The sequence below is a fragment of the Lissotriton helveticus genome, chromosome 1_1 (assembly GCF_964261635.1).
Source record: "Lissotriton helveticus chromosome 1_1, aLisHel1.1, whole genome shotgun sequence".
NCBI classification, from domain to species: Eukaryota; Metazoa; Chordata; class Amphibia; order Caudata; family Salamandridae; genus Lissotriton; species Lissotriton helveticus.
In genome coordinates this window covers 765249652-765273564 of record NC_136057.1, presented here as the reverse complement: position 1 = coordinate 765273564, position 23913 = coordinate 765249652, and positions in this window count along the sequence as shown.

The following is a 23913-nucleotide window of genomic DNA, read 5'->3' as shown; positions in this document are numbered from 1 at the left end:
TGACTTCTGTGCTTCCACTTACTTGTCCTCCATTTCTATTTGCTATAACATATTTTCCTGCCTTTACCAATGCCTGTACCTCCTCTGCTTTTCTTATCCGTTTCCCTTAGCCGAAATACTATTAACATTCACTTTGCTGGATGGGGCGTGGCTTGGACGGCAGGAGGAATGGCCGCCTGAACCGAGTGCTCCGCGGGAAGGGAGAGCGAGTCCTGAACCACCACTGCTTCCAGAGCCGCAACTCGCCCCAGAACTAAGGTACCGGCACTGGGACCCTTGCTGCATCCTCCGATGAGCTGAAATCGGCCTGGGAACCGGCTTTTACCGTCCTTTCTGGACTTTGCCGGCAGTGCACACTCCGACCCGGACTGCGCCTAAAATGGCGGCGCCCGGTCGCGGCTGCATCGCCTGACCCCACGAGCGCACACAGCGCTCCTACTACCAGCAGACGCCCACCAGGGTCAGAGGAAGCGCCACAATAACGAGATCCACCCCTCAAGTACTGCTGATGTTGGAGGTTGACAGCTAGGCATCCCGGCAGACATCGACCGGCTCGACGTGCCAGACCCCAAAATGGCGGCGGCGCCGACCACCGCGAAAAACCAGCGCCTCGACTCACGGTGAGCTCCTATGCCCTATGCCCTTCTTAAGCCCATCTTAAGCCCATCCATTGCCGAGTCCACCATCCAAGTGAAATTCATGTGGATCTGTGCAGCCCCATCTGCCACACCATAATTGGAAGTGACTACACGTGCCAGTGCTGCCTATCAAGTGAGCATCAAGGCCTGCCTCATTGCTTCATTGCCGAACGTCTCACCTAATGTGAGGAAAACTCACCCCTAACCTAATTGAGCAGCATAACCCTTTTGCTAAATAGCGCTCAGTCTCAGCGCCTACGCACTTCTCTGTGCGCTCTCTACTCTACCATAAGTCTGTAGCCAGTGTTCCACATAAACACAGGTAGCACTAACAACCCAGGAGGAGTTCTACTTCCACGATCTACAAGAGCGACAAGAGCAGCACACCTCAGCTAACACCTAACAGGCTATCAGGCTAACAGTCACTGTTCGGTACTGCACCTTGCTCATCCACATTCCAGTAGCCATTACCCAGGGTCATACATCCTTTGTTCCTTTGGATTCTGATCCTGTCCCCTCAGGTGGCCAAGGGGTGTATGTAATCGTGCAAACGTCCTCCTTTTGCGTGGGTGCCAGTCACGACTGCCAGCAGCGTCTTCTTACAGTATCTTCCTACAGTATCTAAGTCCTGGCCGGCTCCTCACAAACACGATCAGTGATCAGCATCAGTGATTCCACTGCCATCTCATAGCACGTAGGTGCCCGGCCTCGTCAACAAGCGGTGCCCTTCAACAGCGACTAAGTCCGAGCAGGCTCCCAACGAGGGCGAACTCAAACCAGACAACAATGGCAAATACAGAGGACAGGAATAACCCTAAAAAAGTAAAGCCTGGAAGTCTGTTGGACTCACCCATCAAAAGTAAGACCGACATGGCAGCCAATATAGAAATGATCCTAAAGAAGATGGCAGATCTACATGAACTTTCCAAATCTACCAAAGCCAACACCGACTCGATGCAACTGGAGCTCACTGCAATCAGAGCAGATATAAATGTGATTAACATTGGCTTGGGCGCAGCTGAGCAACGAATAAGCGACGTGGAGGACATATCGAAACAATCAGTCGCCAAAATCAAAAGTCTAGAAAAGATCACGGAGGAGATGAAGCGTCACAATGCAGAGTTGGAGGACAGGAATAGAAGAGGCAACATCAGGATCTTTGGTGTGCCGGAGAATTCCGAAAAAGATGCGGATTCCTGCGTGGCTTTCCTCGAGTCATGGATTCCCATGTTAACCAAATTGTCCTTCCCACACGGCCTTGAGCTAGATAGGGCACACAGGATCCCCACCTTCACTGCCAAGAACTCCAATGGCCCTAGACCGCTGATCTGCAAACCACTTAGATTTCAACACGTAGAGATGATCCTCCAATTCGCGAGAAGAAACCACGCCATCACATGGGAAGGCCATAGAATCATCTTCACACAAGACTACTCTAGAGACACGGTATCAATCCGCAAAGGGTTCCTGGAGCTCAGAGACAGGCTAAGATCCAAAATCATTCCTTTTTCTTTTGCCGGACCAGCGAAATTCAGGATCGTCGTCAACGGCCATCCGAGATACTTCACGGACCCCAAAGCCCTTGCAGCTCTTCTGGAAGATCGTCAGGAACAAGAAATGGACCTAGCGTTAGGCCTCTCGAACAAGAGGAAAACTTGATATCATATGTTTCACACGCAATCAGGCTCATTCTCAGTCTCGAGCTCAAGTGTAAAATGTCATTGTCGTGCTTTATTGGTGCTAGTCATTAACTCGCGGTTTCAGGTCTCCACATGTCTCCACAGGTATCCTCATCTGTAATGTGAGTAGGCCTTGTGCCCCATGCTTTATTATTATTACGAGTTCTACTCACGTACGTTGCATCCACATGTTTTAGGCTACGTTGATTCCTCTACAATCTAGTTTTTGCAATTTGGTTTGTGCCCAGATAGAAGGAGGAAACTTTGATGTAAGAATATTGTCCTTTATTGCTCTTAAAATGCTCCTAGTAGGCCTTGTGCCCCATGCATTATTATTAATACGGGTTCTCCTCACGTACGTTATTTCTTCATGTTATAGGCTACTTTGATGTAACAATATTGTTCCTTATAGATCAGAAAATGCTCCTATGTGCTGACCAACACAGGACAGTTACAATGTTTTGAATTTCTAGAGTATAGATTATTGGATTTATGGAGTTATTCATTCCGCCCATGCTCAAGGGTAAGTTCGAGGACATCTCAACTCACCGTCAGGGATGGTTGTACTAGTTGACTGTTGTACATTTCTCATGCTTTATACCAACAGTGTTTTATTTTAAGACTGGAAGCTTCTAGATATCTTCTATGTATCCCTTAACTCCGCCTTGCACGGGTCTGCCGTCGCACTCCCGATGTACGTTTTGGGGGGGAGGGGGGGAGGGACAGAGGGTGGGGGTGGGGAGTAGGGGGGGGTAGGAAGGGGAGAAAATGGAGCTGTAAGGGTCCAAAGAGCCCTAATGTCCTTTCTGTACGTTCTATGCTGTTTTGTTCTTAAGGTTACCTATGTCACAAATGTCAATTGTATTTTTTTACAGTCCACTATGAGTCCACACATTGTCCCACATGTTGTGCAGCCGGGGGTTTTATCCACTGCCTGCCTTAGATCACAGCGCACTATCTCAACGACGTTCCTCATCCCCAATGGCTAAGATAAACTCGTTGGCCGACGACCTCACAATAGTCTCTCTCAATGTTAAGGGCCTAAACCATCCAGTAAAAAGGAGGAAAATTCTTGATTATATCACCAAGTCAAAGGGTGACATTATTTTGTTGCAAGAATCCAAATTGTCCGAGGAAGACCTACGTTTCCTTAATATTCATTGGGCATCACACATCCTGTCCTCACCAGCTTCCCACAAAAAAGGAGGGGTTATTACCATCTTAGCGAAAAAAGCAAACCTTACTCTAATCTCACACTCCCACGACGAAGTAGGCCGGCTGTCCTTTACTAATCTTCTCAGGGAAGATGACCCTATTCATGTTCTAAATATATACGGCCCAAACGCAGACGACCCAGATTTCTGGGAATCGGTCTCACAGTCCCTAGAACCTATCCCTACTGATGATCTGTTGATAGTGGGAGGTGACTTTAATCTCCCCCTGGACCCGATCCTCGATAGGCAATCCAAATGTGCCTTCCACCCTTCCCGATCACATGACGCCCTCCTTCGCATATGTGACAGATACCACCTGAAAGACTCGTGGCGCCTACAAAATCCAGACGGTAGGGACTACACGTTTTACTCTGCACCTCACAATTCCTATTCACGTATCGACTTCATATTAGTTTCAAGCCCCTTCACACACCTTATAGAGGAGACAGAGATAGCCCCCAAATTAGTCTCTGATCACGCATGCATCAGAACCAAACTAGCTGGTTCCAGATCGATTTTACCACCTAGGAGATGGCGATTCAATGACGAGACACTTACAGATCCCACAAACAAATTATTAATATCGGAGGCCATTGAGGTTTATCTCTCTTTAAATGACACCCCCAACACTACACCTACCACCCTGTGGGATGCTCTGAAGGCCACAATCCGCGGGACCATCATCACAATCAGGGCAAGGGTAAACAAGACTCTCAATAAAGAGCTAGTAGATCTAGAGCAGCAGATTACCACACTCGAAACCCAACACAAATCCAACCCGCTTGACTCTTCCGTCTTTGATACTTTGACCAAGAAAAAATATGAATATAACACCATCACCAGCAAACGGGCGGGGGTATGGGTTAACCGATTCAAGGCCCTGAAACTGTGCGAGGGCAACAAAGCAGGGAAACTGTTGGCCTCCTATCTCAAACACAAACAGAAACTGACTACCATATCGTCCATTAAAGACTCAGGCAACGTCACACACACCAAACAATCTAACATCCTTGACACTTTTAAAAAATTCTATGAAGACCTTTACAAAAATGACAAGATACTAGATGAAAATGCCTGCGCAAATTACCTCTCTTCACTCCACCTCCCGAAAATTTCGGAATCTGACAAATCCCATCTGGACTCCCCAATCTCTGGTTCGGAAATCAAAACAGCGATTAACACCCTGAAGAACAATAAAGCCCCCGGCCCAGACGGCTTCACTGCACCTTTTTTTAAGGCCTTTGCGGACCAAATTAGCCCCCCACTCCTAAAACTCTTTAACTCCACTGCAAACAATGGCGGTGTTTCTCCATCAATGAGCGAAGCCACAATAATAGTACTGCCAAAAGAGGGGAAGGATCCACTACTCACTAAAAATTACCGTCCCATATCCTTGATAAATCTGGACTGCAAGATTTATGCTAAAATCTTGGCGAGCAGACTAAACTCCATTCTCCACAAAGTAATTAGCCCCTCGCAGGTTGGCTTTCTAAAGAACAGGACGTCCAACGACAACACTAGACTACTATGCCACATCCTGGAAAAGGCAAAATCCTCTTCCGCGCCAATGGTAGCAATAACCTTGGACGCGGAAAAGGCATTTGACAAGGTTTCATGGTCCTTTCTGCGCCAGTGTATGTACGCCTTCAACCTGGGCGATACCTACACCAGGATGGTGATGGCCCTCTATCTGCACCTTCGGCCAGGATAGCTATAAACGGCACCCTCTCGGAACCGTTCCGTCTCTACCAAGGTACAAGACAGGGCTGCCCTCTCTCACCAGCACTCTTTCTCTTAGCCCTTGAGCCCCTCATTACAGACATCAAATTTAACAGAGACATCGCGGGTATCTCCTTTGGGGACACGCGAGTCAAGTTAGCTGCATATGCAGACGATATCTTGATTGCGACCGAAAACCCTACTACCTCCATTGCTGCCCTAATGACCTCGATAGACAGATACTCCTCCCTCTCCGGATACAAATTAAATAGGGATAAATCCGAAGTAAAACCTCTAAATGTCCACACTTCGAAAGAGGTGTTGGGCGACTCCGGCCTTCTCTGGCAAACAGGAGTGATTAAATATTTGGGAATCAAATTCACGGATGAGTTATTGAGTACCCTTAAACATAACGAAAACAAAATCCTGAACAAAATCAAAAATTTGCTGGACGGCTGGTCACCCCGTTTCATCACCTGGTGGGGCCGTATCGAAACTATAAAAATGATGATATCACCCATGGTTAACTACCTCGTCACGATGCTCCCACTCGTCCTCTCCAAAGAATTCCATGCTAAAGTAGATAAACACATCTCGGCTCTTCTATGGCAGGGCAAAAAAGTGAGAATTAGCTTAAATAAACTTCGATTGGATAAGAAACTGGGAGGAGTTAATCTGGCGGATTTTAAAATATACCAAATAGCCTTCTTAGCAAAACAGGGGTCCTACTGGATATCCTCCCAACCGGACTATAGCCCAGTTTGGCTATCTGTAGAAAAAGCGATACTGAAGGGGCTCAGCCCCAGCGCCCTACTCACTGTCAAACCCAGCCCCAACCTAGGTCCAGGTCTAATCTTCAAAAACACGAAAATGGCTCTCTTAAAAGTCAGTAAATATTTACCACATCAATTCCGAAACTCACAGTGGGAGTCTTTATGGCACAACTCAACCATCACATACAAAGGGAAACCTCTCAATTACCACGCCTGGATAGACAAGGGCGTCATATTCCCCCACCAACTCGTCGGAAACGCGCTACCCCTAACCTTTAAAGAAATTCAGGTTAAGTTCCACCTCAATAATATTGAATTTTATAACTTCCTACACATTAAAGTAGCTCTAACAAAGGCTAATCTGAATGATGCCACTCCTTCCCTCCTAGATTTATTCCCCTCCCTTAACAAACAAGGACACCAAGTTTCTAGCTTGTACAAATTAATGCGTCCGCAAGCGTCCTCCCTAAATGCACCCATCCATCGATACTGGGACTCATTCTCCTCCGTACCGCACTCGGACACAATTTGGGCCAGAACGTGGGAATCCACCACCCGCCACAAAATATGCCCTACACTGTCTCAAACCAAGTTCTGGCTTCTGCATAAAGCATTCTGGACTCCCAGGAGGTTGTTTCTTCACAAAATCAAGGACGATGACACGTGTTGGAACTGCTCAGGGGTGGGAGGAGATCTGGAGCACTTAGTCTTCAAATGCCCCAGTGTTATCACGTATTGGGACAAGATCTTTGGTTTCGTGAAGGAAGTCCTCCATATTACTCTACCAAGAGAATTCTCGTCGCTTGTACTAGGTTTTGCCAAAGCCGTCTCTCTCAATGAAAACGATAAAGCCCTACTGGACCTGCTGCTGACGGCTGGGGTTAAAATCATACTTAACAACTGGAAAAGCACGAACAAAGCCTCCTTTCCTCACTGGTTGAACTGGGTATCGTACTTGAGAGGTGCTGACAATATATCCTTGACCTCCACTCCGTGGAGACCCCCATCGAGGAAAATCTGGTCCTCGCTAGACGCTCATTTTGATGCATACAAACCTCCTTGAATCTTGCCTACAAGGTCCTAAAGCGTGTCATCACACAATGTTTCATTCTGATTGTTAGCCAGTCTATGTTTTTGTACTTTCTTAACCACAGAGTGATGACTCCAGCTCCCACATGTGCTACAGGTTTGGGATACGAAAATGTTCATCTTATGTAGCCTCTGCGATAGTGGGGTGGTGCCTACCTCCATCAAGGTCAGGCTTTACATGACACCAGTTATCATCGGAATGTATGTGGTCATTTTAAGGGGAATTTTATGTAACATGTTGGACTCATTGTTTTATGGACTCAATTGCATTATTGGTACCAACTTTCTGTATTCCTAGCCATGTGACTGTAACTATTCGTACTGAACCGACTATTCCTGTACTGTTGATTCTCTTTGCAGCTCCTAATAAAAATCTTTTGAACTAAAAAAAAAAAACATTCACTTTGCTGGAATTATTTTTTCATAAAGTTTTGCCTCTTCCTGCTTTTTCCTCTTGCAGCAGCAGATTTATATAGCACAATTTATCACCCAGAAAGATTAAGTGATTTGCGCAGAATCACAGGATGTTGCTGTACCGAGACTAAAACTGTGATCCCCATCTTTCAAGTCAGCCGCTCTGGCTACTGTGCAACATCCTCTCCACGCCTGTAATTCTTGTCAGGGAGCTCTTTCCTTCTTCCTGGACAGTGATAGATAAGAACAGCTTATTACTCATCACATAGGCGAAACCGATGCATTACCAATGCTTGTCTTTATTATCACATGAGTTCAGTTTTAAATGCTTTAGTTCAAGAAGTGTCATTTGTAAGCCACTTTTATGTTTGATTTAATAGACTACAATGTTGCTCCATCTATAATTAGAATCTAGGCCAGGTTTAGGGTTTACATCACATGACAACTCTCAGTTCACGGATGGCTTGGCCGTTGGGGGGTGAGCCATGAATGTTTCTAAAAAGCATCACTTTTAATAAATGTCTGCCTAGGCACTGGTATAATCTGATGTACGAAGGTGAAACGCTTCCACTTGTTAAAGAAATACACTTTTTTGATTTTTGAGGAGAGTGTATCATATTCTTTCAATTTTTTTGTTGGATGATATATATGCAAAACGTTTTCATGGCTCCACTCGTGCATGAACTCTTAGAGCCACGCTACATAATTTGTCGGCAAGTGCTCCTTTTTTTACGACTTAGGCTTATTACATAATAATGAAAATCAGTACTGACCCTGTTTCGCATTAAAACAGTTCATCCCGCACTTTGGTTCACTCACCCCTCCTCCATCCAGCTGCCTACTGCTTTTTAAATTGGGAAATCTGAGATTCACCCCCCCGAATGTCACTGACTAATCTGCGCCCCTGTTGACAGTCACTCAGGACCATATATCAGTCCGGTTTGTTTAGCTCGTCTGTGCAATTCCAGACTGGGGAAAATCGATCTTCGCCCTGCCCAAAAAGGACGGTTCAGACCAAAATTCTAGGGCAACTCCTCTCTGAATCCAGAACTATTTCTAGTGGCTGAGATAAATTCAAACATTACATCCATCAGCTTTTTTCATTTTCTACTCTTTATAGGGTTGGCAAATGTGATGCTGCATTTAGCCCTCTTATCACAATACTGCCTCTTTTTGTGGTGACCTCAAATCAGAGCTTAATTTCAGCCAGTAGTTTCTGATGCTCGGTACCGGCACTCAATTGGCCACACTTGTGCCTGTGACAGTCTGTCACAAGGTGGCGATGTCTGACTAATTTAGAGATAGCCACAACAACAGTTAATTATGAATTCAATATACATTAAAAATACTATTACCTTGCAATCAAGCCATTATTGTAGCTTTGGGGGCCTGAAATAGTCCGAACTTTCCCACTTGTAGGTTGGAGTGTGATGATTAGTAGTTGTGTTGTTACTATCATTGGCAAGATGGCAGGGGCAATGTGTGGTGCAAGCTTCAGTGCATCCTGACGAGAGCCCTGGCACTTATGGTTTTAATTAGGAAATAAAAGTTACAAATGTAACATTGGCTCAAATCACTTCCTGAGGAACAGTATGCACTCCATGCATATATAAACACTAATTTGTGTAGTGTAGCACTTCATTATATCCTTGAAAATCTTTCAAGTGTCCATTCCGACAGGCCGATGGGCATTGGAAGTAATACTGGCTGTTATGTTAGAAATGGAATTGATGGTTTTGCAATTATTGGAGCTGCCAGCATTATGCTTCATCGGTGGAGTTTAACTTCTTTATGCCATCACTTCTACACCATAGAAGGTTTTCCATTGATGCTACTTTTGAAAGAAATCTGGTTTATATAAAAATCACTTTCTCCAGGCAGCATATTGCCTGTTCAGGTTCCGCGACCCTACTATCCTATGCACATCTCATTATAACGATTTATTGTAGAGGGTGCCTTATAAAGTTTTGAGATGAACGGCGTATATGGCAATAAACGAAATTGGTGGGAAATACACTTTCTTTTGTACTGCGCATGTGAAAATGAGGGACATTAATAAATAAGATATTTTCTCCAGAATGCCGACCCCATAAAAACAGAGAATTTTTGAAATCAGAAAACCCAAAACGGGTCACCCTTCAACATCAACAACAGTCAATATGGGCCTGTATTACCAATTGGGCCCTACTCTACCTGTTTGCACTACGGCGCTCCTTAAAAAAGGTGTCCAGGCACAAACAGGAAAAGTGTGCCCTTTTGTGATGAATGCCCTGCCATCAGGGCAGTCGTGAACTCACGCTGTGCTAGAGGCAGCACATTCAAGCGAAATATGGAGCAGCTATTGAAAAGCTATTCTGTGTTTCACAGAGTACAGGCAGCAACCTGCCTGCACTTTAAAGAGGGGTCAGAGAGCCCCCTGTGGAGGATGCAGTGAGTGACTGCATACACCTGCAGGGAAATGTCTAGGGGCCATGAGACCCTCTTTTACCCCTTGGGAGGGCTGTCCCCAGGGAGTGAACTGACAGTGTTCAACCTTTATGTTGTGCACTTTCAGTGAGCTTCCTGATGCCTGTTTGCCTCTGTACCTGCGCTGATAATACAGTGTGGGTGCAGAGTCAAAGTGATTCACTCATTAGCATGGAGCCACACCCCATGTAAAGGAGCAGATTGCCTCTCCTGATACCGCTGGCACTACATGTGCACCAGCGCTATCAGTATTATAGAAGTGGCTGCACAAGCATCTGCCGCCCCTTCTGTAATACCAAAGTCCCCTAGGGGCGCACAAAGCAGGTTCAAACGCCTGTTGCATCCCCAGGGTACTTTAGGCAATAAAGGCCCTGGTGCATAAAAACCAAGTGGCCCATGTTATATGTGACACCTTCAGACAATTCTGGCTTTTTAGTTGAAAGCCATCATATTCTGTGATTTGTATTTTAATTGTACCACTTCATGTATATGTTTAAATATTCCAGATTGCCAATTGCCACAAAATTCCTGTTACAGCTACAATGCTATGCATGTGAGCCTGCAGAGCTCAAAGGAAGACTTTAAACTGGGAACTTTAAACTATTTAAAAATTAAGAGTTTTATGATTTCTTAGGAAGCTAAAAAGTCTAATTTTCTGGAAATAGATATTCAGGCACATAAAACGATGTCTTGTTAGATCCCCCTGCAGCAAAGGTAGAGTACATTCTTGTATAAGGTTGTTGATATTGATAAAATCAATGGCAATGTTTAAAATGACAAACGCACATCTAAGAGCCAAATCGCGTCACTATTAACAAATTTGCCCATCATAAACTCTCCATCAACCCCGACTCAGAAATGCGTGGCCAGGCAGGCTCTACGACATAGGCCTGAGTTTACTGATTGACAACTCTCAGGTGGGGTTGCACATAGCAGGAAACTCAGGTCCATCCTCCAGATAAGTGCAGTGACACCACAATGGTCCAGGAAAATTGGCCCTTCTAAAGCACACATGGCCAAAGGGGTGCGTGCATTCCCCCAAACACCATAAAGTCAGATGCCACATGAAGTTAGTAATACTTTTCCTTGCTAACCTGTGGTAAAATTCTTGTGTTCCCTTCCTAAAACATGGTACAATTGGCATACATCTGATTGGTACATTTAATTTACTTGTGAGGCCCTTGTATATGGTACTAGATGTACCCAGATCCTGTACATTAAATGCTACAAGTGGGCAGCAGCACTAATTGTGCCACCCACTAAAGTAGCATTGTAAAACATCTCTGCCACTACAGCCGGTAGTGCAGTTTTAAACTGCCATTTTGACCTAGCAAAATTTTTTTTTGCCTTGGCCTAAGCACTAATTTTGAATACTTATAAGTCACCTCGGATATAGGTCCTATCCACCCGTAGTTGTTTTTCACTGTTGTAAGGTTATCTCTTCCGTAGGCTAACACTGGGTTTCCTCATTGCACTTAATAAGTGCTAACTTCAGTTTGGAACCAGATAGAGCAATGCTATTTCCACTCAAATGAATTGCAATTTACACTTTCCTTTAATGGTAAAGTCGAATTTTAAGTTACAATTTTGAAAATGCCACTTTTAGAAAGTTGGTATTGTTCTGCCCAAATCCCCTGTGCCTTTCTGCCATTGTCCTGTGTCACATGACTGTGAAGGGTCTTCTGCTGTGGGTTGTGTATTATTTACTAACATGGGAACAAAGAAGGATGAAATGAAGTAAGGTCGTCAAGTAATTATAAGTAAACAGGTTGCTTTATTGGAGAAAGTATTTAGGCTGTTAATATACAAAAGCCTGGGTCTTAACTGTCTATACTGGAATCCAGAACATGCCCATGTTCCAGATTCCAGATGTGACATCATCAAGGTACCACACATCTCCCTTTGTTGTAATTTAACAATGTTAACAAATATAGAAGAACAGAATAACTAAAAGTTTGATTAAACAGAATTCATGAAATATACTGGAAAAGAAACAATACAGCACAAATAATAAACTAATAATGATCAGTAATCAACGTAATAATCTTTGTACCATGTAGGACTTTGACGATATCTCTGTACATGTTGATCAAATGTAGATTCATCAAATGTATTGGTGAACTTTCTCCAATTACTACTATTCTTAGCAGACTTGGAGAACTTAAAGGAAACAGAACCATCTGATTTTTCATCAGGCCATAGCCATTGTGGAATTTTAACAATTTTGGACAGATTCCACACATTACCATCTGATAATTCTACAACCTGACGTCCAACTCGTAAAACTTTCAATGGATCCGAAAATTTAGATTCACCTGATTTAACAAACCTCCCTTTTTTCACTCTAACCCAATCATTAACATTGACAAAAGTAGCTTTAACACTCTGAACAACTCTGCACCTATTTTCTTTTTTTTTCAAGAAACAGATCTTTCATCCAAGTTAGATACATGTTGGATATACATTTTCTACCTCTCATTTTTCAAAAGGGGTTAAATCATCCATACTCCTAGGAGTGTTTCTGTAGCACCACAGAATTTCACTTAAAGTTTGTTTACAATCCTTCCCATGATACATTGCTAATTGTAGACCTTCTTTAAATACTTTAATCCACCTTTCTACAATACCGTTACTTTGTGGGTAAAAAAACTGATGCACGTTTGTGAATAATCCCATGACGTTCTAAAAATTCTTTCATCTCTAAAGAAACAAATTGTACACCATTATCGTTTGTGATGGATTCGGGAAAACCTTCTTTTTCAAAAATTTTGTTTAAAAATTGTATAACTACCTTAGAAGTAATGTTAGATACAATTTTTACTTCAGGCCACTGGGACATTTGATCAATAAGAATGATGGCATAAACTGAGCTCTTGTTTAAACACAAAGGACCTGCAATATCCAATGAAATAGATTGCCATGCTCGACAGGGCCTTGAAACTGGTGGATGCTCGTAAGTAACAGTTTTCTGGGATTCATCACTTAGACAACATTCCATGCAATCTCTGACTTTGCGTTCTATGGCTTTATCCATAGCTGGCCACCAAAATTCGCTCCTAATCTTCCTTTTCATACTAGTCATTCCTGGATGCCCTTCATGAGCCATTTCTAAAATGTTCTGTTGTAAATCACATGGTACTATTAATTGTAACCCTCTAACCAATACTTCATCTTTTAAGGATAATTCATGTGCAACCCGAAAGAAAGGAAGAATATCCTCAGTAAAATCAGCCTTCTTTAAAATCAAATCATTATCACATGACAATCTCCATTCTTTTTCTTGAATACAACCCTTTGACACTTCACAAATTGAAATCACATTTTCTAAATCACAATCTTCTTCAACAACATTGTCGTCAGGAACTGGTAATCTCGATAGACAATCTGCCAAAATATTTTTTATCCCCGGGAGATATTCAACTTTAAAATGAAAATCTTGCAATTTATATTGTTATCGTGCAATCCTAGATGTAGTTTTACCACACCCCTTTGTCGTGAACAAATCGACTAGTGGTCGATTATCTGATCTTACTTTGAAAATGGTACCATACACATATTTTCGAAAATACTCAATTCCCCACCAGCATGCAAGTGTTTCCTTTTCCAATGTTGAGTATTTAAACTCTGCTCCCCTTAATGATCTGGATGCAAAACCAATAGTGACCAAATGACCTTTTTGATCTTGCATCAACACCGCCCCTATACCTACATTACTAGCATCAGATACAATTATCGAATTATACGCTGTGTTAAATGTTGCTAATGCAGGAGCAGCAGAAATACATTTTTTTAGTTCACTGAATTCTTTTATACAGTTATCATCCCACAAGAACGATATGTTTTTTTCATGAGATTTCTCATATATACTTTCTTGCCATTTCACTGGCGACGATTGGAAAAAAAACGAAGCATCAAAGCCTGGAGTCCTGCGGAGTGCAGATCGTGAAACTCATCCTTGTTGAACATCATCTCGTTGTGAGGGGTAATTTGGAGTGTAGGTAAATTTGTCCAGGGACTCCATGTGAAAACCCCGTGTTCTGGACACAAATGGTGATATATTTTTTCAATTTTGTGTATTTTTCCCGGTTATCGGCAGTGTCGGCATTCAATACACATGTGCGGCACTATCGGCATTCAATGCGCATGCGCGAGGGACGCATGACGTCATAACAATGATACGTGGTGGCCATTTTTAAGTGGGAAGAAAGAATGTCCCAACGTTAATACGTGGTGGCCATTTTGAATTGGGAAAAGGAGACACAACGTCGCGGCCATTTTGGATTTTAAAAAAACGCGGAAAAACGCGAAGAACATTATTCATAGCAGAAACTTGGCAAGCTGATCTCTTTTTGTATGAAATTGATAAAAAAAACTTGACGAACATCATTAATAGCAAAAACTTAAATTAAACTCTTTTGCATAAAATTGATGTCGAACATTAGTTTTGAAGCAGAATTTCGATGAACTGAATATAGTTCACATCTCCAACAGTAACAAGTTCATTTTAATTACTCACGATGTTATTTACAAGTTTTAATCACCGTTCAAACCTGTGATTAAATATAACTGTGAACAGTTGAGTGTATTAATATTTAAACACTAATATGGAGAGTCTAACTGCACCTGCATCTTTTCTGTCTTCTCCTGGGATAACCAATATTGGAATGGAAACGTTGGAAGGAAGGATTCTTTGCTTATCTGGAAGCTATTGGTGGTGATGACTATACAGACAAACGAAAGCTAGCTATTTTGAAACATTGTCTGGGTGCAGAAGGAAGAGACATTTTGAAGCATCTTCCACCAATTAGTAATCTAACTGATTATGATCTAGATGTGTTTCAAGAGGCTATTAAACAAATGGACAAACGTTACATAAAAAAAATTAATGAAGTGGTGTTACGTCACAAATTTCTCAGCAGGGGTCAACTCATCAACGAATCTATTGATTCATTCATGAACGACTTGAGAATTCTGGCATCAAAATGTAACTATTCTACGTTTCACGATCAAATGCTAAGTGATCAAATGGTGCATAAAGTGGCTGATGTCAAACTTCAAGCTAAATTATTAGATGCGGAGGATTTAACTCTAGATAAAGCTTTGGATATGGCTCATAAATTCGAAGACATGAAATTGGGTCTGAAAGAATTAGCTGACCAAAAGGTGTCTGAAGATAATGCAATTAAAAAGAGCAATCCTGATAAATCAAATGCCAGTAAAGCAAAATACAAAAGTCAATTCACCCATGATAAAAGAGACTACATATGTTTCAAATGTGGAATTCCAGGTCACTTATCTAACGACAAGAAATGTCCTGCGATAGGTCAAGTATGTAGATACTGCAGATTGAAGGGACATTATACCAGAATGTGCAGAAACAAAAACAGATTTAAGAATAAGAATTTTGATTGGAGAAGTGAAAACGATGAAAGCATAAAAGAAGTCAATTGTGATGATGAAGAATATCTTTTGACTGTGTATGAAATTAATAGTGATCCTAAAGATGCACCTTATTGTACTGTGAATATTGGTGGCAAAGATGTAAAGATAATGGCTGACTCTGGAGCTAAGTTATGATGGGTATCGAACTCATCCAGTTGCGCACTGTGCACTTGGTGTTAGTCCTACACCTTAAGTGTTTTACTCTTTCACAATTTTTGAACAGTTAATCATCAGTTATTTATTTTCATAATCTGATATCTTCATTTTGTCATCATGAAATACAACATATGATCACTTTGCATTATCAGACTTCATATAATCACAATACATTATTCGATGATGTTAATGTTTTAACAGCATAACCATTGATCACAAATCAAATGTTTTCGCTCCATGCCCAATGCATTTCGGTACCAACTGGTACCTTCATCAGGGGATGATCTGTTGATGTTCTATCTGTGGTTTGTCAGCTATTGTTTTGTATTGCCTGAGGTTTGTAAGTCTGATCTTCTATAGTTATAGAGACCTGCTGAGTTATGATCTGTCAACCTGTATTATACTCCGTTGCCGCTCGTAAAAGCCGCCACAGGTTAAGTCCACCGTGTTTGTTCAGGGTTAACAAGGGTTAGCTTGTTCTGGAGCTAGACATACTCTTATAGGGGAGGAATGGTTAAAAGAGTTTTCTAATATGTCTTTATCACCTCCCGATATTAGATTAGTTGGTTATGGTAAAAAACCCATTGATGTTTTAGGATTTTTCATTACTACTTTAAATTTCAAAGGCAAAACAATTACATCTAAAGTATATGTAGCAAAAGATGGATCATGTCTTTTAGTTTGGCCTCAACACAGAGAGTTAATGATGACTTTAGATCCTAATCAGGTGTTAGGATATTCTGATCTAATTCTACACATAGAGAGTGATCCAGCTGCAGAATGGGAAAAAAGGTTTCCTAGTGTATTTTCATCATCAAAATTGGGTTTGTTAAAACATTTTGTACATAAAATCATTCTTAAACAAAATGTAATTCCGAAGGTTCATAAAGTTAGAAATGTCCCTTTACATCTGAGAGAAGCTGTTAAGTCTGAACTTCAAAGATTGTGTGAGCTAGATATCATAGAGGAGATAGAATCTTCAGAGTGGTTATCTCCAGTTGTAGTCACACACAAACCCAATGGCAAAGTTAGGTTATGTGTAGATTTGAGGGATCTGAACAACTGTGTGTGGGTCGAATCCGAAACATGCCCATGTTCCAGATGTGACATCATCAAGATACCACAAAGGACTATGTGTGAGGGGAGTGTGCCATCCGGGCAGGATAGCTGGGAAAAGATGTGACCTGCCCTGATTACACTTCAAAGGACCCTGCCTGCAGCACACAAAGGAAGCTGACACCAGGCCTGCACTTGGGTTTGTCACCCTAGACAATTTGGAGCCAGGACCAAGAGAAGGGGAAGAACTAACCGGAACTAGTTTTGCTGATAGATCAGGGAAGTTACCCACAAAAAGGCTGCCACCAGGTCTCAAAATGGGACCTATAGAACCATTCATTAGAATACTCCTGGACCTGTGGACAATTCAGCAGAATCTTTCTGTTTGAAGAAGGAAGGTTGAACCTGCTTGCCTTGAACTGAGCTCTCCAGAAGTGACCTCAAGTATCAGTTGGCTAACCTCCTGTTTGAGCTACAGGGACGGAACAAGTTTTCAGAGGCCTTCCTGCAACTACCCAGCTGTCCTGCCTGGACCTATCTGAGCCCTACTGCTGCTGGCCTCTGATGAAGTGAGCCCTGATCCCCAAGAGGATCCCCTCAGGTCATGAACCCTTGGCTGGCATCAGAGTGTACTCCTCCTGATGAAAATTGAAGATACAGAAGTTTTGGGCTCCTCTGGACCACATCGTGGCCTCTATTTGCTAACAGTAACCATTCGAAATATTTAGCTCCAGTGAGAATGCTCTTTGCAGTGACCGCCCGCTTCAACCGACAGCACACATCTCCAGTGACAAAAAGGTATTCGCACTACAGCAGTGACTGTCAGCTACAACCAACCTGCTTCTCGCATCATCATACTCTCCCTCGCGGCACCCCAATGAGATTGGCTCTCTTTGTATCAGACGTGAGACGGTAACTCTTCAGCAGCACTAATCTGGTCCCTGTATCTGACCCATGCTCCATCGCAGTCGGCTTGAACTTGTGACTTTACCCAGCCCTTTTGAATTCATGCAGTTTGGATTTGCTGCAATTAAGTAGTCAGAACTAGTATATCTAGTAAAACCCTGCACATAGGCCTCTGAGACATCATCAATCAGAATGTCAGGTGCCATCCTGACAAACCCATTATGAACATTCCATGGCAGGTTCAGTGAAACATCAGTTTTGCAGTGGTTTACTGCCTTCCATAATTTTCCTCTAGTTTGGGTGTAAAACCTGGAGACTCTGGATTCACGTTTGAAATCTCTTCCTCTGCGATCAGGAAAAAAGCCTCCCACTCCTAGGTTTACACTTCTTTGTGCACTAAGTGTGCAAAAGTCAAGCAGCAGTCTGCGCGTTGTCTGGAAGCTTACCTCACGGAGGAACTTGGCCTTCCTGCATCTGACCGACCACACAGGTTGATCCATCAGCTGGTCCTACCCCAGGCCAAGCTCCCACACAATGCTTAAAGGTTATTAAAGATTTTGCATAGTAGCCTTCACCGTAGTCTGTTACATATGCCACATGTCCCCTAGTACTCCCAGGGGATCCCCCTGAGTTCTATTGCTCCGTTTAGTGATACGCGAGGCAGGGCGGGGATGGAGGCTTGGGAGGCAGCCATAGTCGCTGCACTTGGCGCGCTGTTTCAGGCTGGAGTGTTGATGCCCTATTCTAGCTTACATGAGGAGTACAGGCTTCGGGCTGGTCAACGTTTAGCTTTTGGAAGTCTATTAGCTGTACTGGAGAGCCTGTGGTGTATAACGGACAAGGACCTGATCAACACCCACTCCTGCACACACTGTATATAATGGGTAGCGGATGCAGACTCATAATGTGGTTCATACATGCCCTGGCCTGTACTACACATGATCTGCTTGCCGGGACTTGCAGATGCTGGGAGGGAGATGTGGGAAGATCCCTAATGCACAAAGAGTGGGCGAGAGCACTTCATTACCCCAGGAAAGTGTGATGGAATGCTTAGTTCCAATATATCCAAGAAAACACCATTCATAGGGCTTACCTCACTCCAGCGACACTGCATTGTATGTTCGGGACTTCCTCTTGGTGTCCATGCTGTCTGCATCTGGTGGCTAATATGGGGCACATGTACGCTGTGGGATGCAGTTTCTGCTGCACTGACAGAGGTGACTGGTCACATAGGGGTGTGCACCTTGGAGGGCTCCTTACTAGGGTATTTAAGCACTAAATATGGGCAAAGTTTGCAAATTCGTGGTACGCAAATTCGTGCAAATACGTACTCGCGGTCCTGGGCGAATTTTTTATTTTTGCATGTTCACGTTTTTTTTCTTCAGCGCAGCTACTGGGAAGATACTCATGCGGTCGTACATAGGCGCTGTCATCTTGTTTTCAGTGTTCGTGTTGAGTATTTCTGTTTCCGGGCGCTAGTTGCATGCTCGCGTTGTGCATTTCCTATGTGCGGGGCGCAATTACCTGATCGCGTCCGTTTTTACGTGCTCGCTGGGGAAATATCGCGCAAACTTACCCACATGGTCGCAGTATGCGCGGCCATCTTGTTTTTCATTCATTGCTATGATTCTGGACATGCTTTTTCTATCCTGCTTTAATCTTTGCAATCCTTTGTTTGTTTGAACTTTTTTGATCTTTTTTATTCATTATCTATCCCTCTATTTTTCTACATCTATATTTTGTGTTTTTTTCAACTTTTTGTTACTTTAATAACTACTTAGCTCTCTCTTTTCTTTTATTTACTTTTTTCCCCCTATTCTTTTCTTCTTTCACCCAGGACCATGGCAAAGGGGGCCAGCAAGTCTAAGGGGAAGGGTCCCGCACCCCGTAGCCGGCTCCCTTGCGGGCGCTTAAGGGGGGAGGAAGTAACTGCCCAGGAGATCTTTTGCACGGTGGGGGTGGCCGCACTGGTTTTCTTCATCCAGCGCCACCTCCCCAAGACCGTCGCGGCAGGCCCGGTACCGGGTACGGGCTCCGGGAGTGTCGCCAGCTATGGGGGAAGGTGTGTCGGGCCATGTATCAGGAGTCTGGGGTCTGGCGCACCTACAACCAGGCGACACACCGGTGGTCCGACATCCTGGACCGGGAACACAACCTGCTCGACACTTCTTGGCGTGGAGATCCCTGGGCTTGGTGAGTACTAGTAGCTATTTAATCACTACTTTGTTGTCTTCTGCTCTGTGTTATGATATTGCAAATATTTATTTTTTCCGAAGAGCAAGAATGCTGCCTATTACATTGCAGGTAAATTATGTTTCAAACGCTTCTGTGATTGCAGGTGCTCGCCTGCTCACTGGCGGTGCTACAATGCTTACTTGTTTTCAGTTTTGTGCTCATTTGGCCTGGGTGATTATGTATGAGTTTACTATACAGAAGTGCGTAATACTAGACACTAGAGATCACATTGCAGGTAAATTATGTTTCAAAAGCTTCTGTGATTGCAGGTGCTCGCCTGCTCACTGGCGGTGCTACTATGCTTACTTGTTTTCAATTTTGTGATCATTTGGCCTGAGTGATTATGTATGAGTGTACTTTAAAGAACTGCGTAATGCTAGACACTAGAGACTCAAGTCCAGTCCTTCCTTTGTACTCCTGCCACTAAGAAGAGATAGTGGTGGTGGATTGATAGTTTGAGTATATTATGACTGGTTATTTAGTAGGAAACTTTTAGTGCTCTGCAATCATGACGGACTGTGTCTGTCACTTTGCGTGCTGCGGAGTGCTGCCTGCCAGTCCTAGTAGAACCTTTTTGTAGTTGGTTTAGTGAGTTACATAACTTTCCAAGTAGACGGTCCGCGAATCCAGCAATACTAGTAATATCCTGGTAGACCACATCAGATAGGTCAATAAATTTAGTGCAATTGTTGTCTATTTCCCCGAAATAATTTGTTATTGTTTTTTTGAAATGGTTGATTTGGTTGACAACAATCATCCATGTTTGTGTCTTTCTTTCATGTTGTACATCAGCTCCCCCCAGGGGCAAGAGGACAGAGGAGGAGGTAGCAGCGCCGGCGGAGCAGGAACAACAACAGGAAGGACAGGATAGGTCCGCCGTGGGCTCCTCTGCTGGCCCCCGTAAGTTTTCCTGTTAATATTATTAATTATACTTCCCTATCTTTTACAGCACCTATTTATTTCAAACGTTCCTCATAATTCTATTTTTTCCTAAATCGTCTTTGATCTTCTAAGACTGTTTGTAAATTCTTATCCTGCCTCTTATATGACTCTCTGTGCTACTACTAGATTATTATTAGTCTGTCTGTGTAGCTAGCTAAGCTTGCACAGTTGGCAAAAGGTGTACTGTTAAACAAAACTCCTATTCAGCAATAGCTCTAGGCACTGAGTGCAGTCGTCTGGGTTGTCCATAATGTCTTTTCAAGTCTTCTAAATGTTTATGCTTTGAAAATTTCCAATGGCCACCAAGAATTAGATACTAGTTTACTTTTTGATTGGATACTACTACTGTTGCAGGGACTATTCTGCAGATACAGAACTATGGACAAGAAATAGGGCATTGGTTATAAATTATAATAGGCGCAGTTAGACTTTCTACATACCTCAGTCATAACAGAAGTTGAACTCCCAATCTCCTTACTGACTAGCTAGTGTGTCAGAGAATCATTATTTATCTCCTGAATGCAGCGATGATCCCCAATGATTATACAACCCAGAACATAAGACTATGGAGTCAGAGTCCCGACCTCTCAGAGTCACCGACTCATGCTTGCAAATTGCAAACCCTTTCGCTCACTCACTCATGACCAAAACCCACAGAGTATATGTAAGTTTTAAAGCTTTATTAAAATAAAACAACTAGCTCTGTGTGTACTCTGTAAACATTTAAATTGTGCATTATATAAAAAGCATTTATTAAATACAATGTCATATAACAAACGGTGAATGACTGAAAAAGTGGCTGATTTCACACATTAATTGTGGGAGAGCCCTCACCTGGTTGGAACTTAAAGTCTTTGTGGGGATGAATCGTTGACGACTCCGCCTAACATGTGATGATGATCTTGCTCTTCTTCGTAGAAGGGAAGCTTCTGTCTGTTATGAGAAAAATGGTGCGTGTTAAAAAGCAAGCATTCATCGGTTGTGTCAAAAAGTGTAGCATCACATGTTATGGCTAAGCATAAATAAAAAAACACCCTTCCCTGAAGAAAGGGAAATTTTTAGCTTAGACTAGAGAGTCACAAGTTATTAAATTTGTTTATGTAGTACTAGTAAAATTTTTTTATTCCTAGATAAAATAGGGAGTGGTGTATATGGCATCTAAAAATATTAAATTAATTTTCTAGGCATAACACCATCGGCACAACCATCCACCAGTGCCAGGGCCAGCGTGGAGGTGGGCACTCCAGGGTCGGATGCGGTGCCACAGCCAGCAGGAACTGCTGTGGGGGATGCCACGGTAGTGGCGGGCAGTGGTAAGCTATTATAATATATTCCTTACTTGTTGAGATTGCAGAGTGGGCTCTCTGCAGGGGTGTACATGTTGTACAGTACAAATACACTTACAAATTTAGAACTAGGTAGAAGACAGTCACCCTTGACTTCTCATTAGCAATAGCATTAGCGGTGGGAGTTGACCAGTAACCAATGGCCTCCTCTAAATTTGACTTCAACTCAGCTGTGAAAGTTTTATCTAGAAGCCAAGTCAGATTAGAGATAAACTTGATGGATGGGATGAACGAAAAGGGAAAGAAGGGTGTAAGGAAGGACAAGCGAGTTACAATTAATGACTGGCAAAGAATGATAAGTGTTTTTGAATGCTGCCCGAGGTGGCTGGGAATCTGATGCATGGCCGGATGAAGGCTGAAGCAAGGATGGGTGGAAGGAGAAAGAAAAGAGGACTGCCTGGGTGGGTGAAACAGAAACTGTATGTGTGCGCAATATATCCTTTGGTTCAAATTGAAATACAAGTCAAGCACGGATGCATGGCTGGCGGTTTACAAAATAAAATGGTTGTTTTTCGGTGAGAAAAAGTAAGGTTTGTCCAGTCGAGACATTATGAAGAGTGATTGACATTTACTTTGAATGGATGGATGCCGGGATGGTATCTGCCACATAGATAGCATAGTTGTATGTAGACAGAGTAGACGGTCACCGGATGAAGAGTGTCACTTTAAAGAGCATGTAACACCGCACCTCCGTCCCAGAGTAGCAAAGCTGAGGAAAAAAGTTGTAACTTTTCAGAATACTACCATGACTAGTAACAGTAGTTTGCAAGCACAGCATATATCCGGTGATTACGGCGAGTCGGCGACCACTCACTACCTCTCTTAATAATTCTTTTACAACTCTGTCATTGACATTGATGTGTGGCCTATCGGTGTTCAGTCAATCAAAAACAAAGCACCTAAAGTCATCCCATATGTAAGCAAATATCCTGTGAAGGGATAGATGATCATATTATCTTCTTTGTAGAAGAGAAGCTTCTGTCTGTTATGAGAAAAATGGTGTGTGTTAAAAAGCAAGCATTCATCAGTTGTGTCAAAAAGAGTAGCATCACATGTTATGGCTCAGCATAAATAAAAAACACCCTTCCCTAAAGAAAGGGACATTTTTCGTTTAGACTAGAGAGTCACAAGTTATTAAATTTGTTTATGTAGTACTAGTAATTTTTTTTTATTCCTAGACAAAATAGGGAGTGGTGTATATAGCATCTAAAAATATTAAATGTATTTTCTAGGCATAACACCATCGGCACAGCCATCCACCAGTGCCGGGGCCAGCGCAGAGGTGGGCACTCCAGGGTCGGATGCGGTGCCACAGCCAGCAGGAACTGCTGTGGGGGATGCCATGGTAGTGGCGGGCAGTGGTAAGCGATTATAATATATTCCTTACTTGTTGAGATTGCAGAGTGGGCTCTCTGCAGGGGTGTATATGTTGTACAGCACAAGTACACTTACAAATTTAGAACTACGTTTTTGTCAACTAGGTAGAAGACAGTCACCCTTGACTTCTCATTAGCAATAGCATTAGCGGTGGGAGTTGACCAGTAACCAATGGCCTCCTCTAAATTTAACTTCAACTCAAGGATGGGTGGAAGGAGAAAGAAAAGAGGACTGCCTGGGTGGGTGAAACAGAAACTGTATGTGTGCGCAATATATCCTTTGGTTCAAATTCAAATACAAGTCAAGCACGGTGCATGGCTGGCGGTTTACAAAATAAAATGGTTGTTTTTCGGTGAGAAAAAGTAAGGTTTGTCCAGTTGAGACATTATGAAGAATGATTGACATTTACTTTGAATGGATGGATGCCGGGATGGTACCCTCCACATAGATAGCATAGGTGT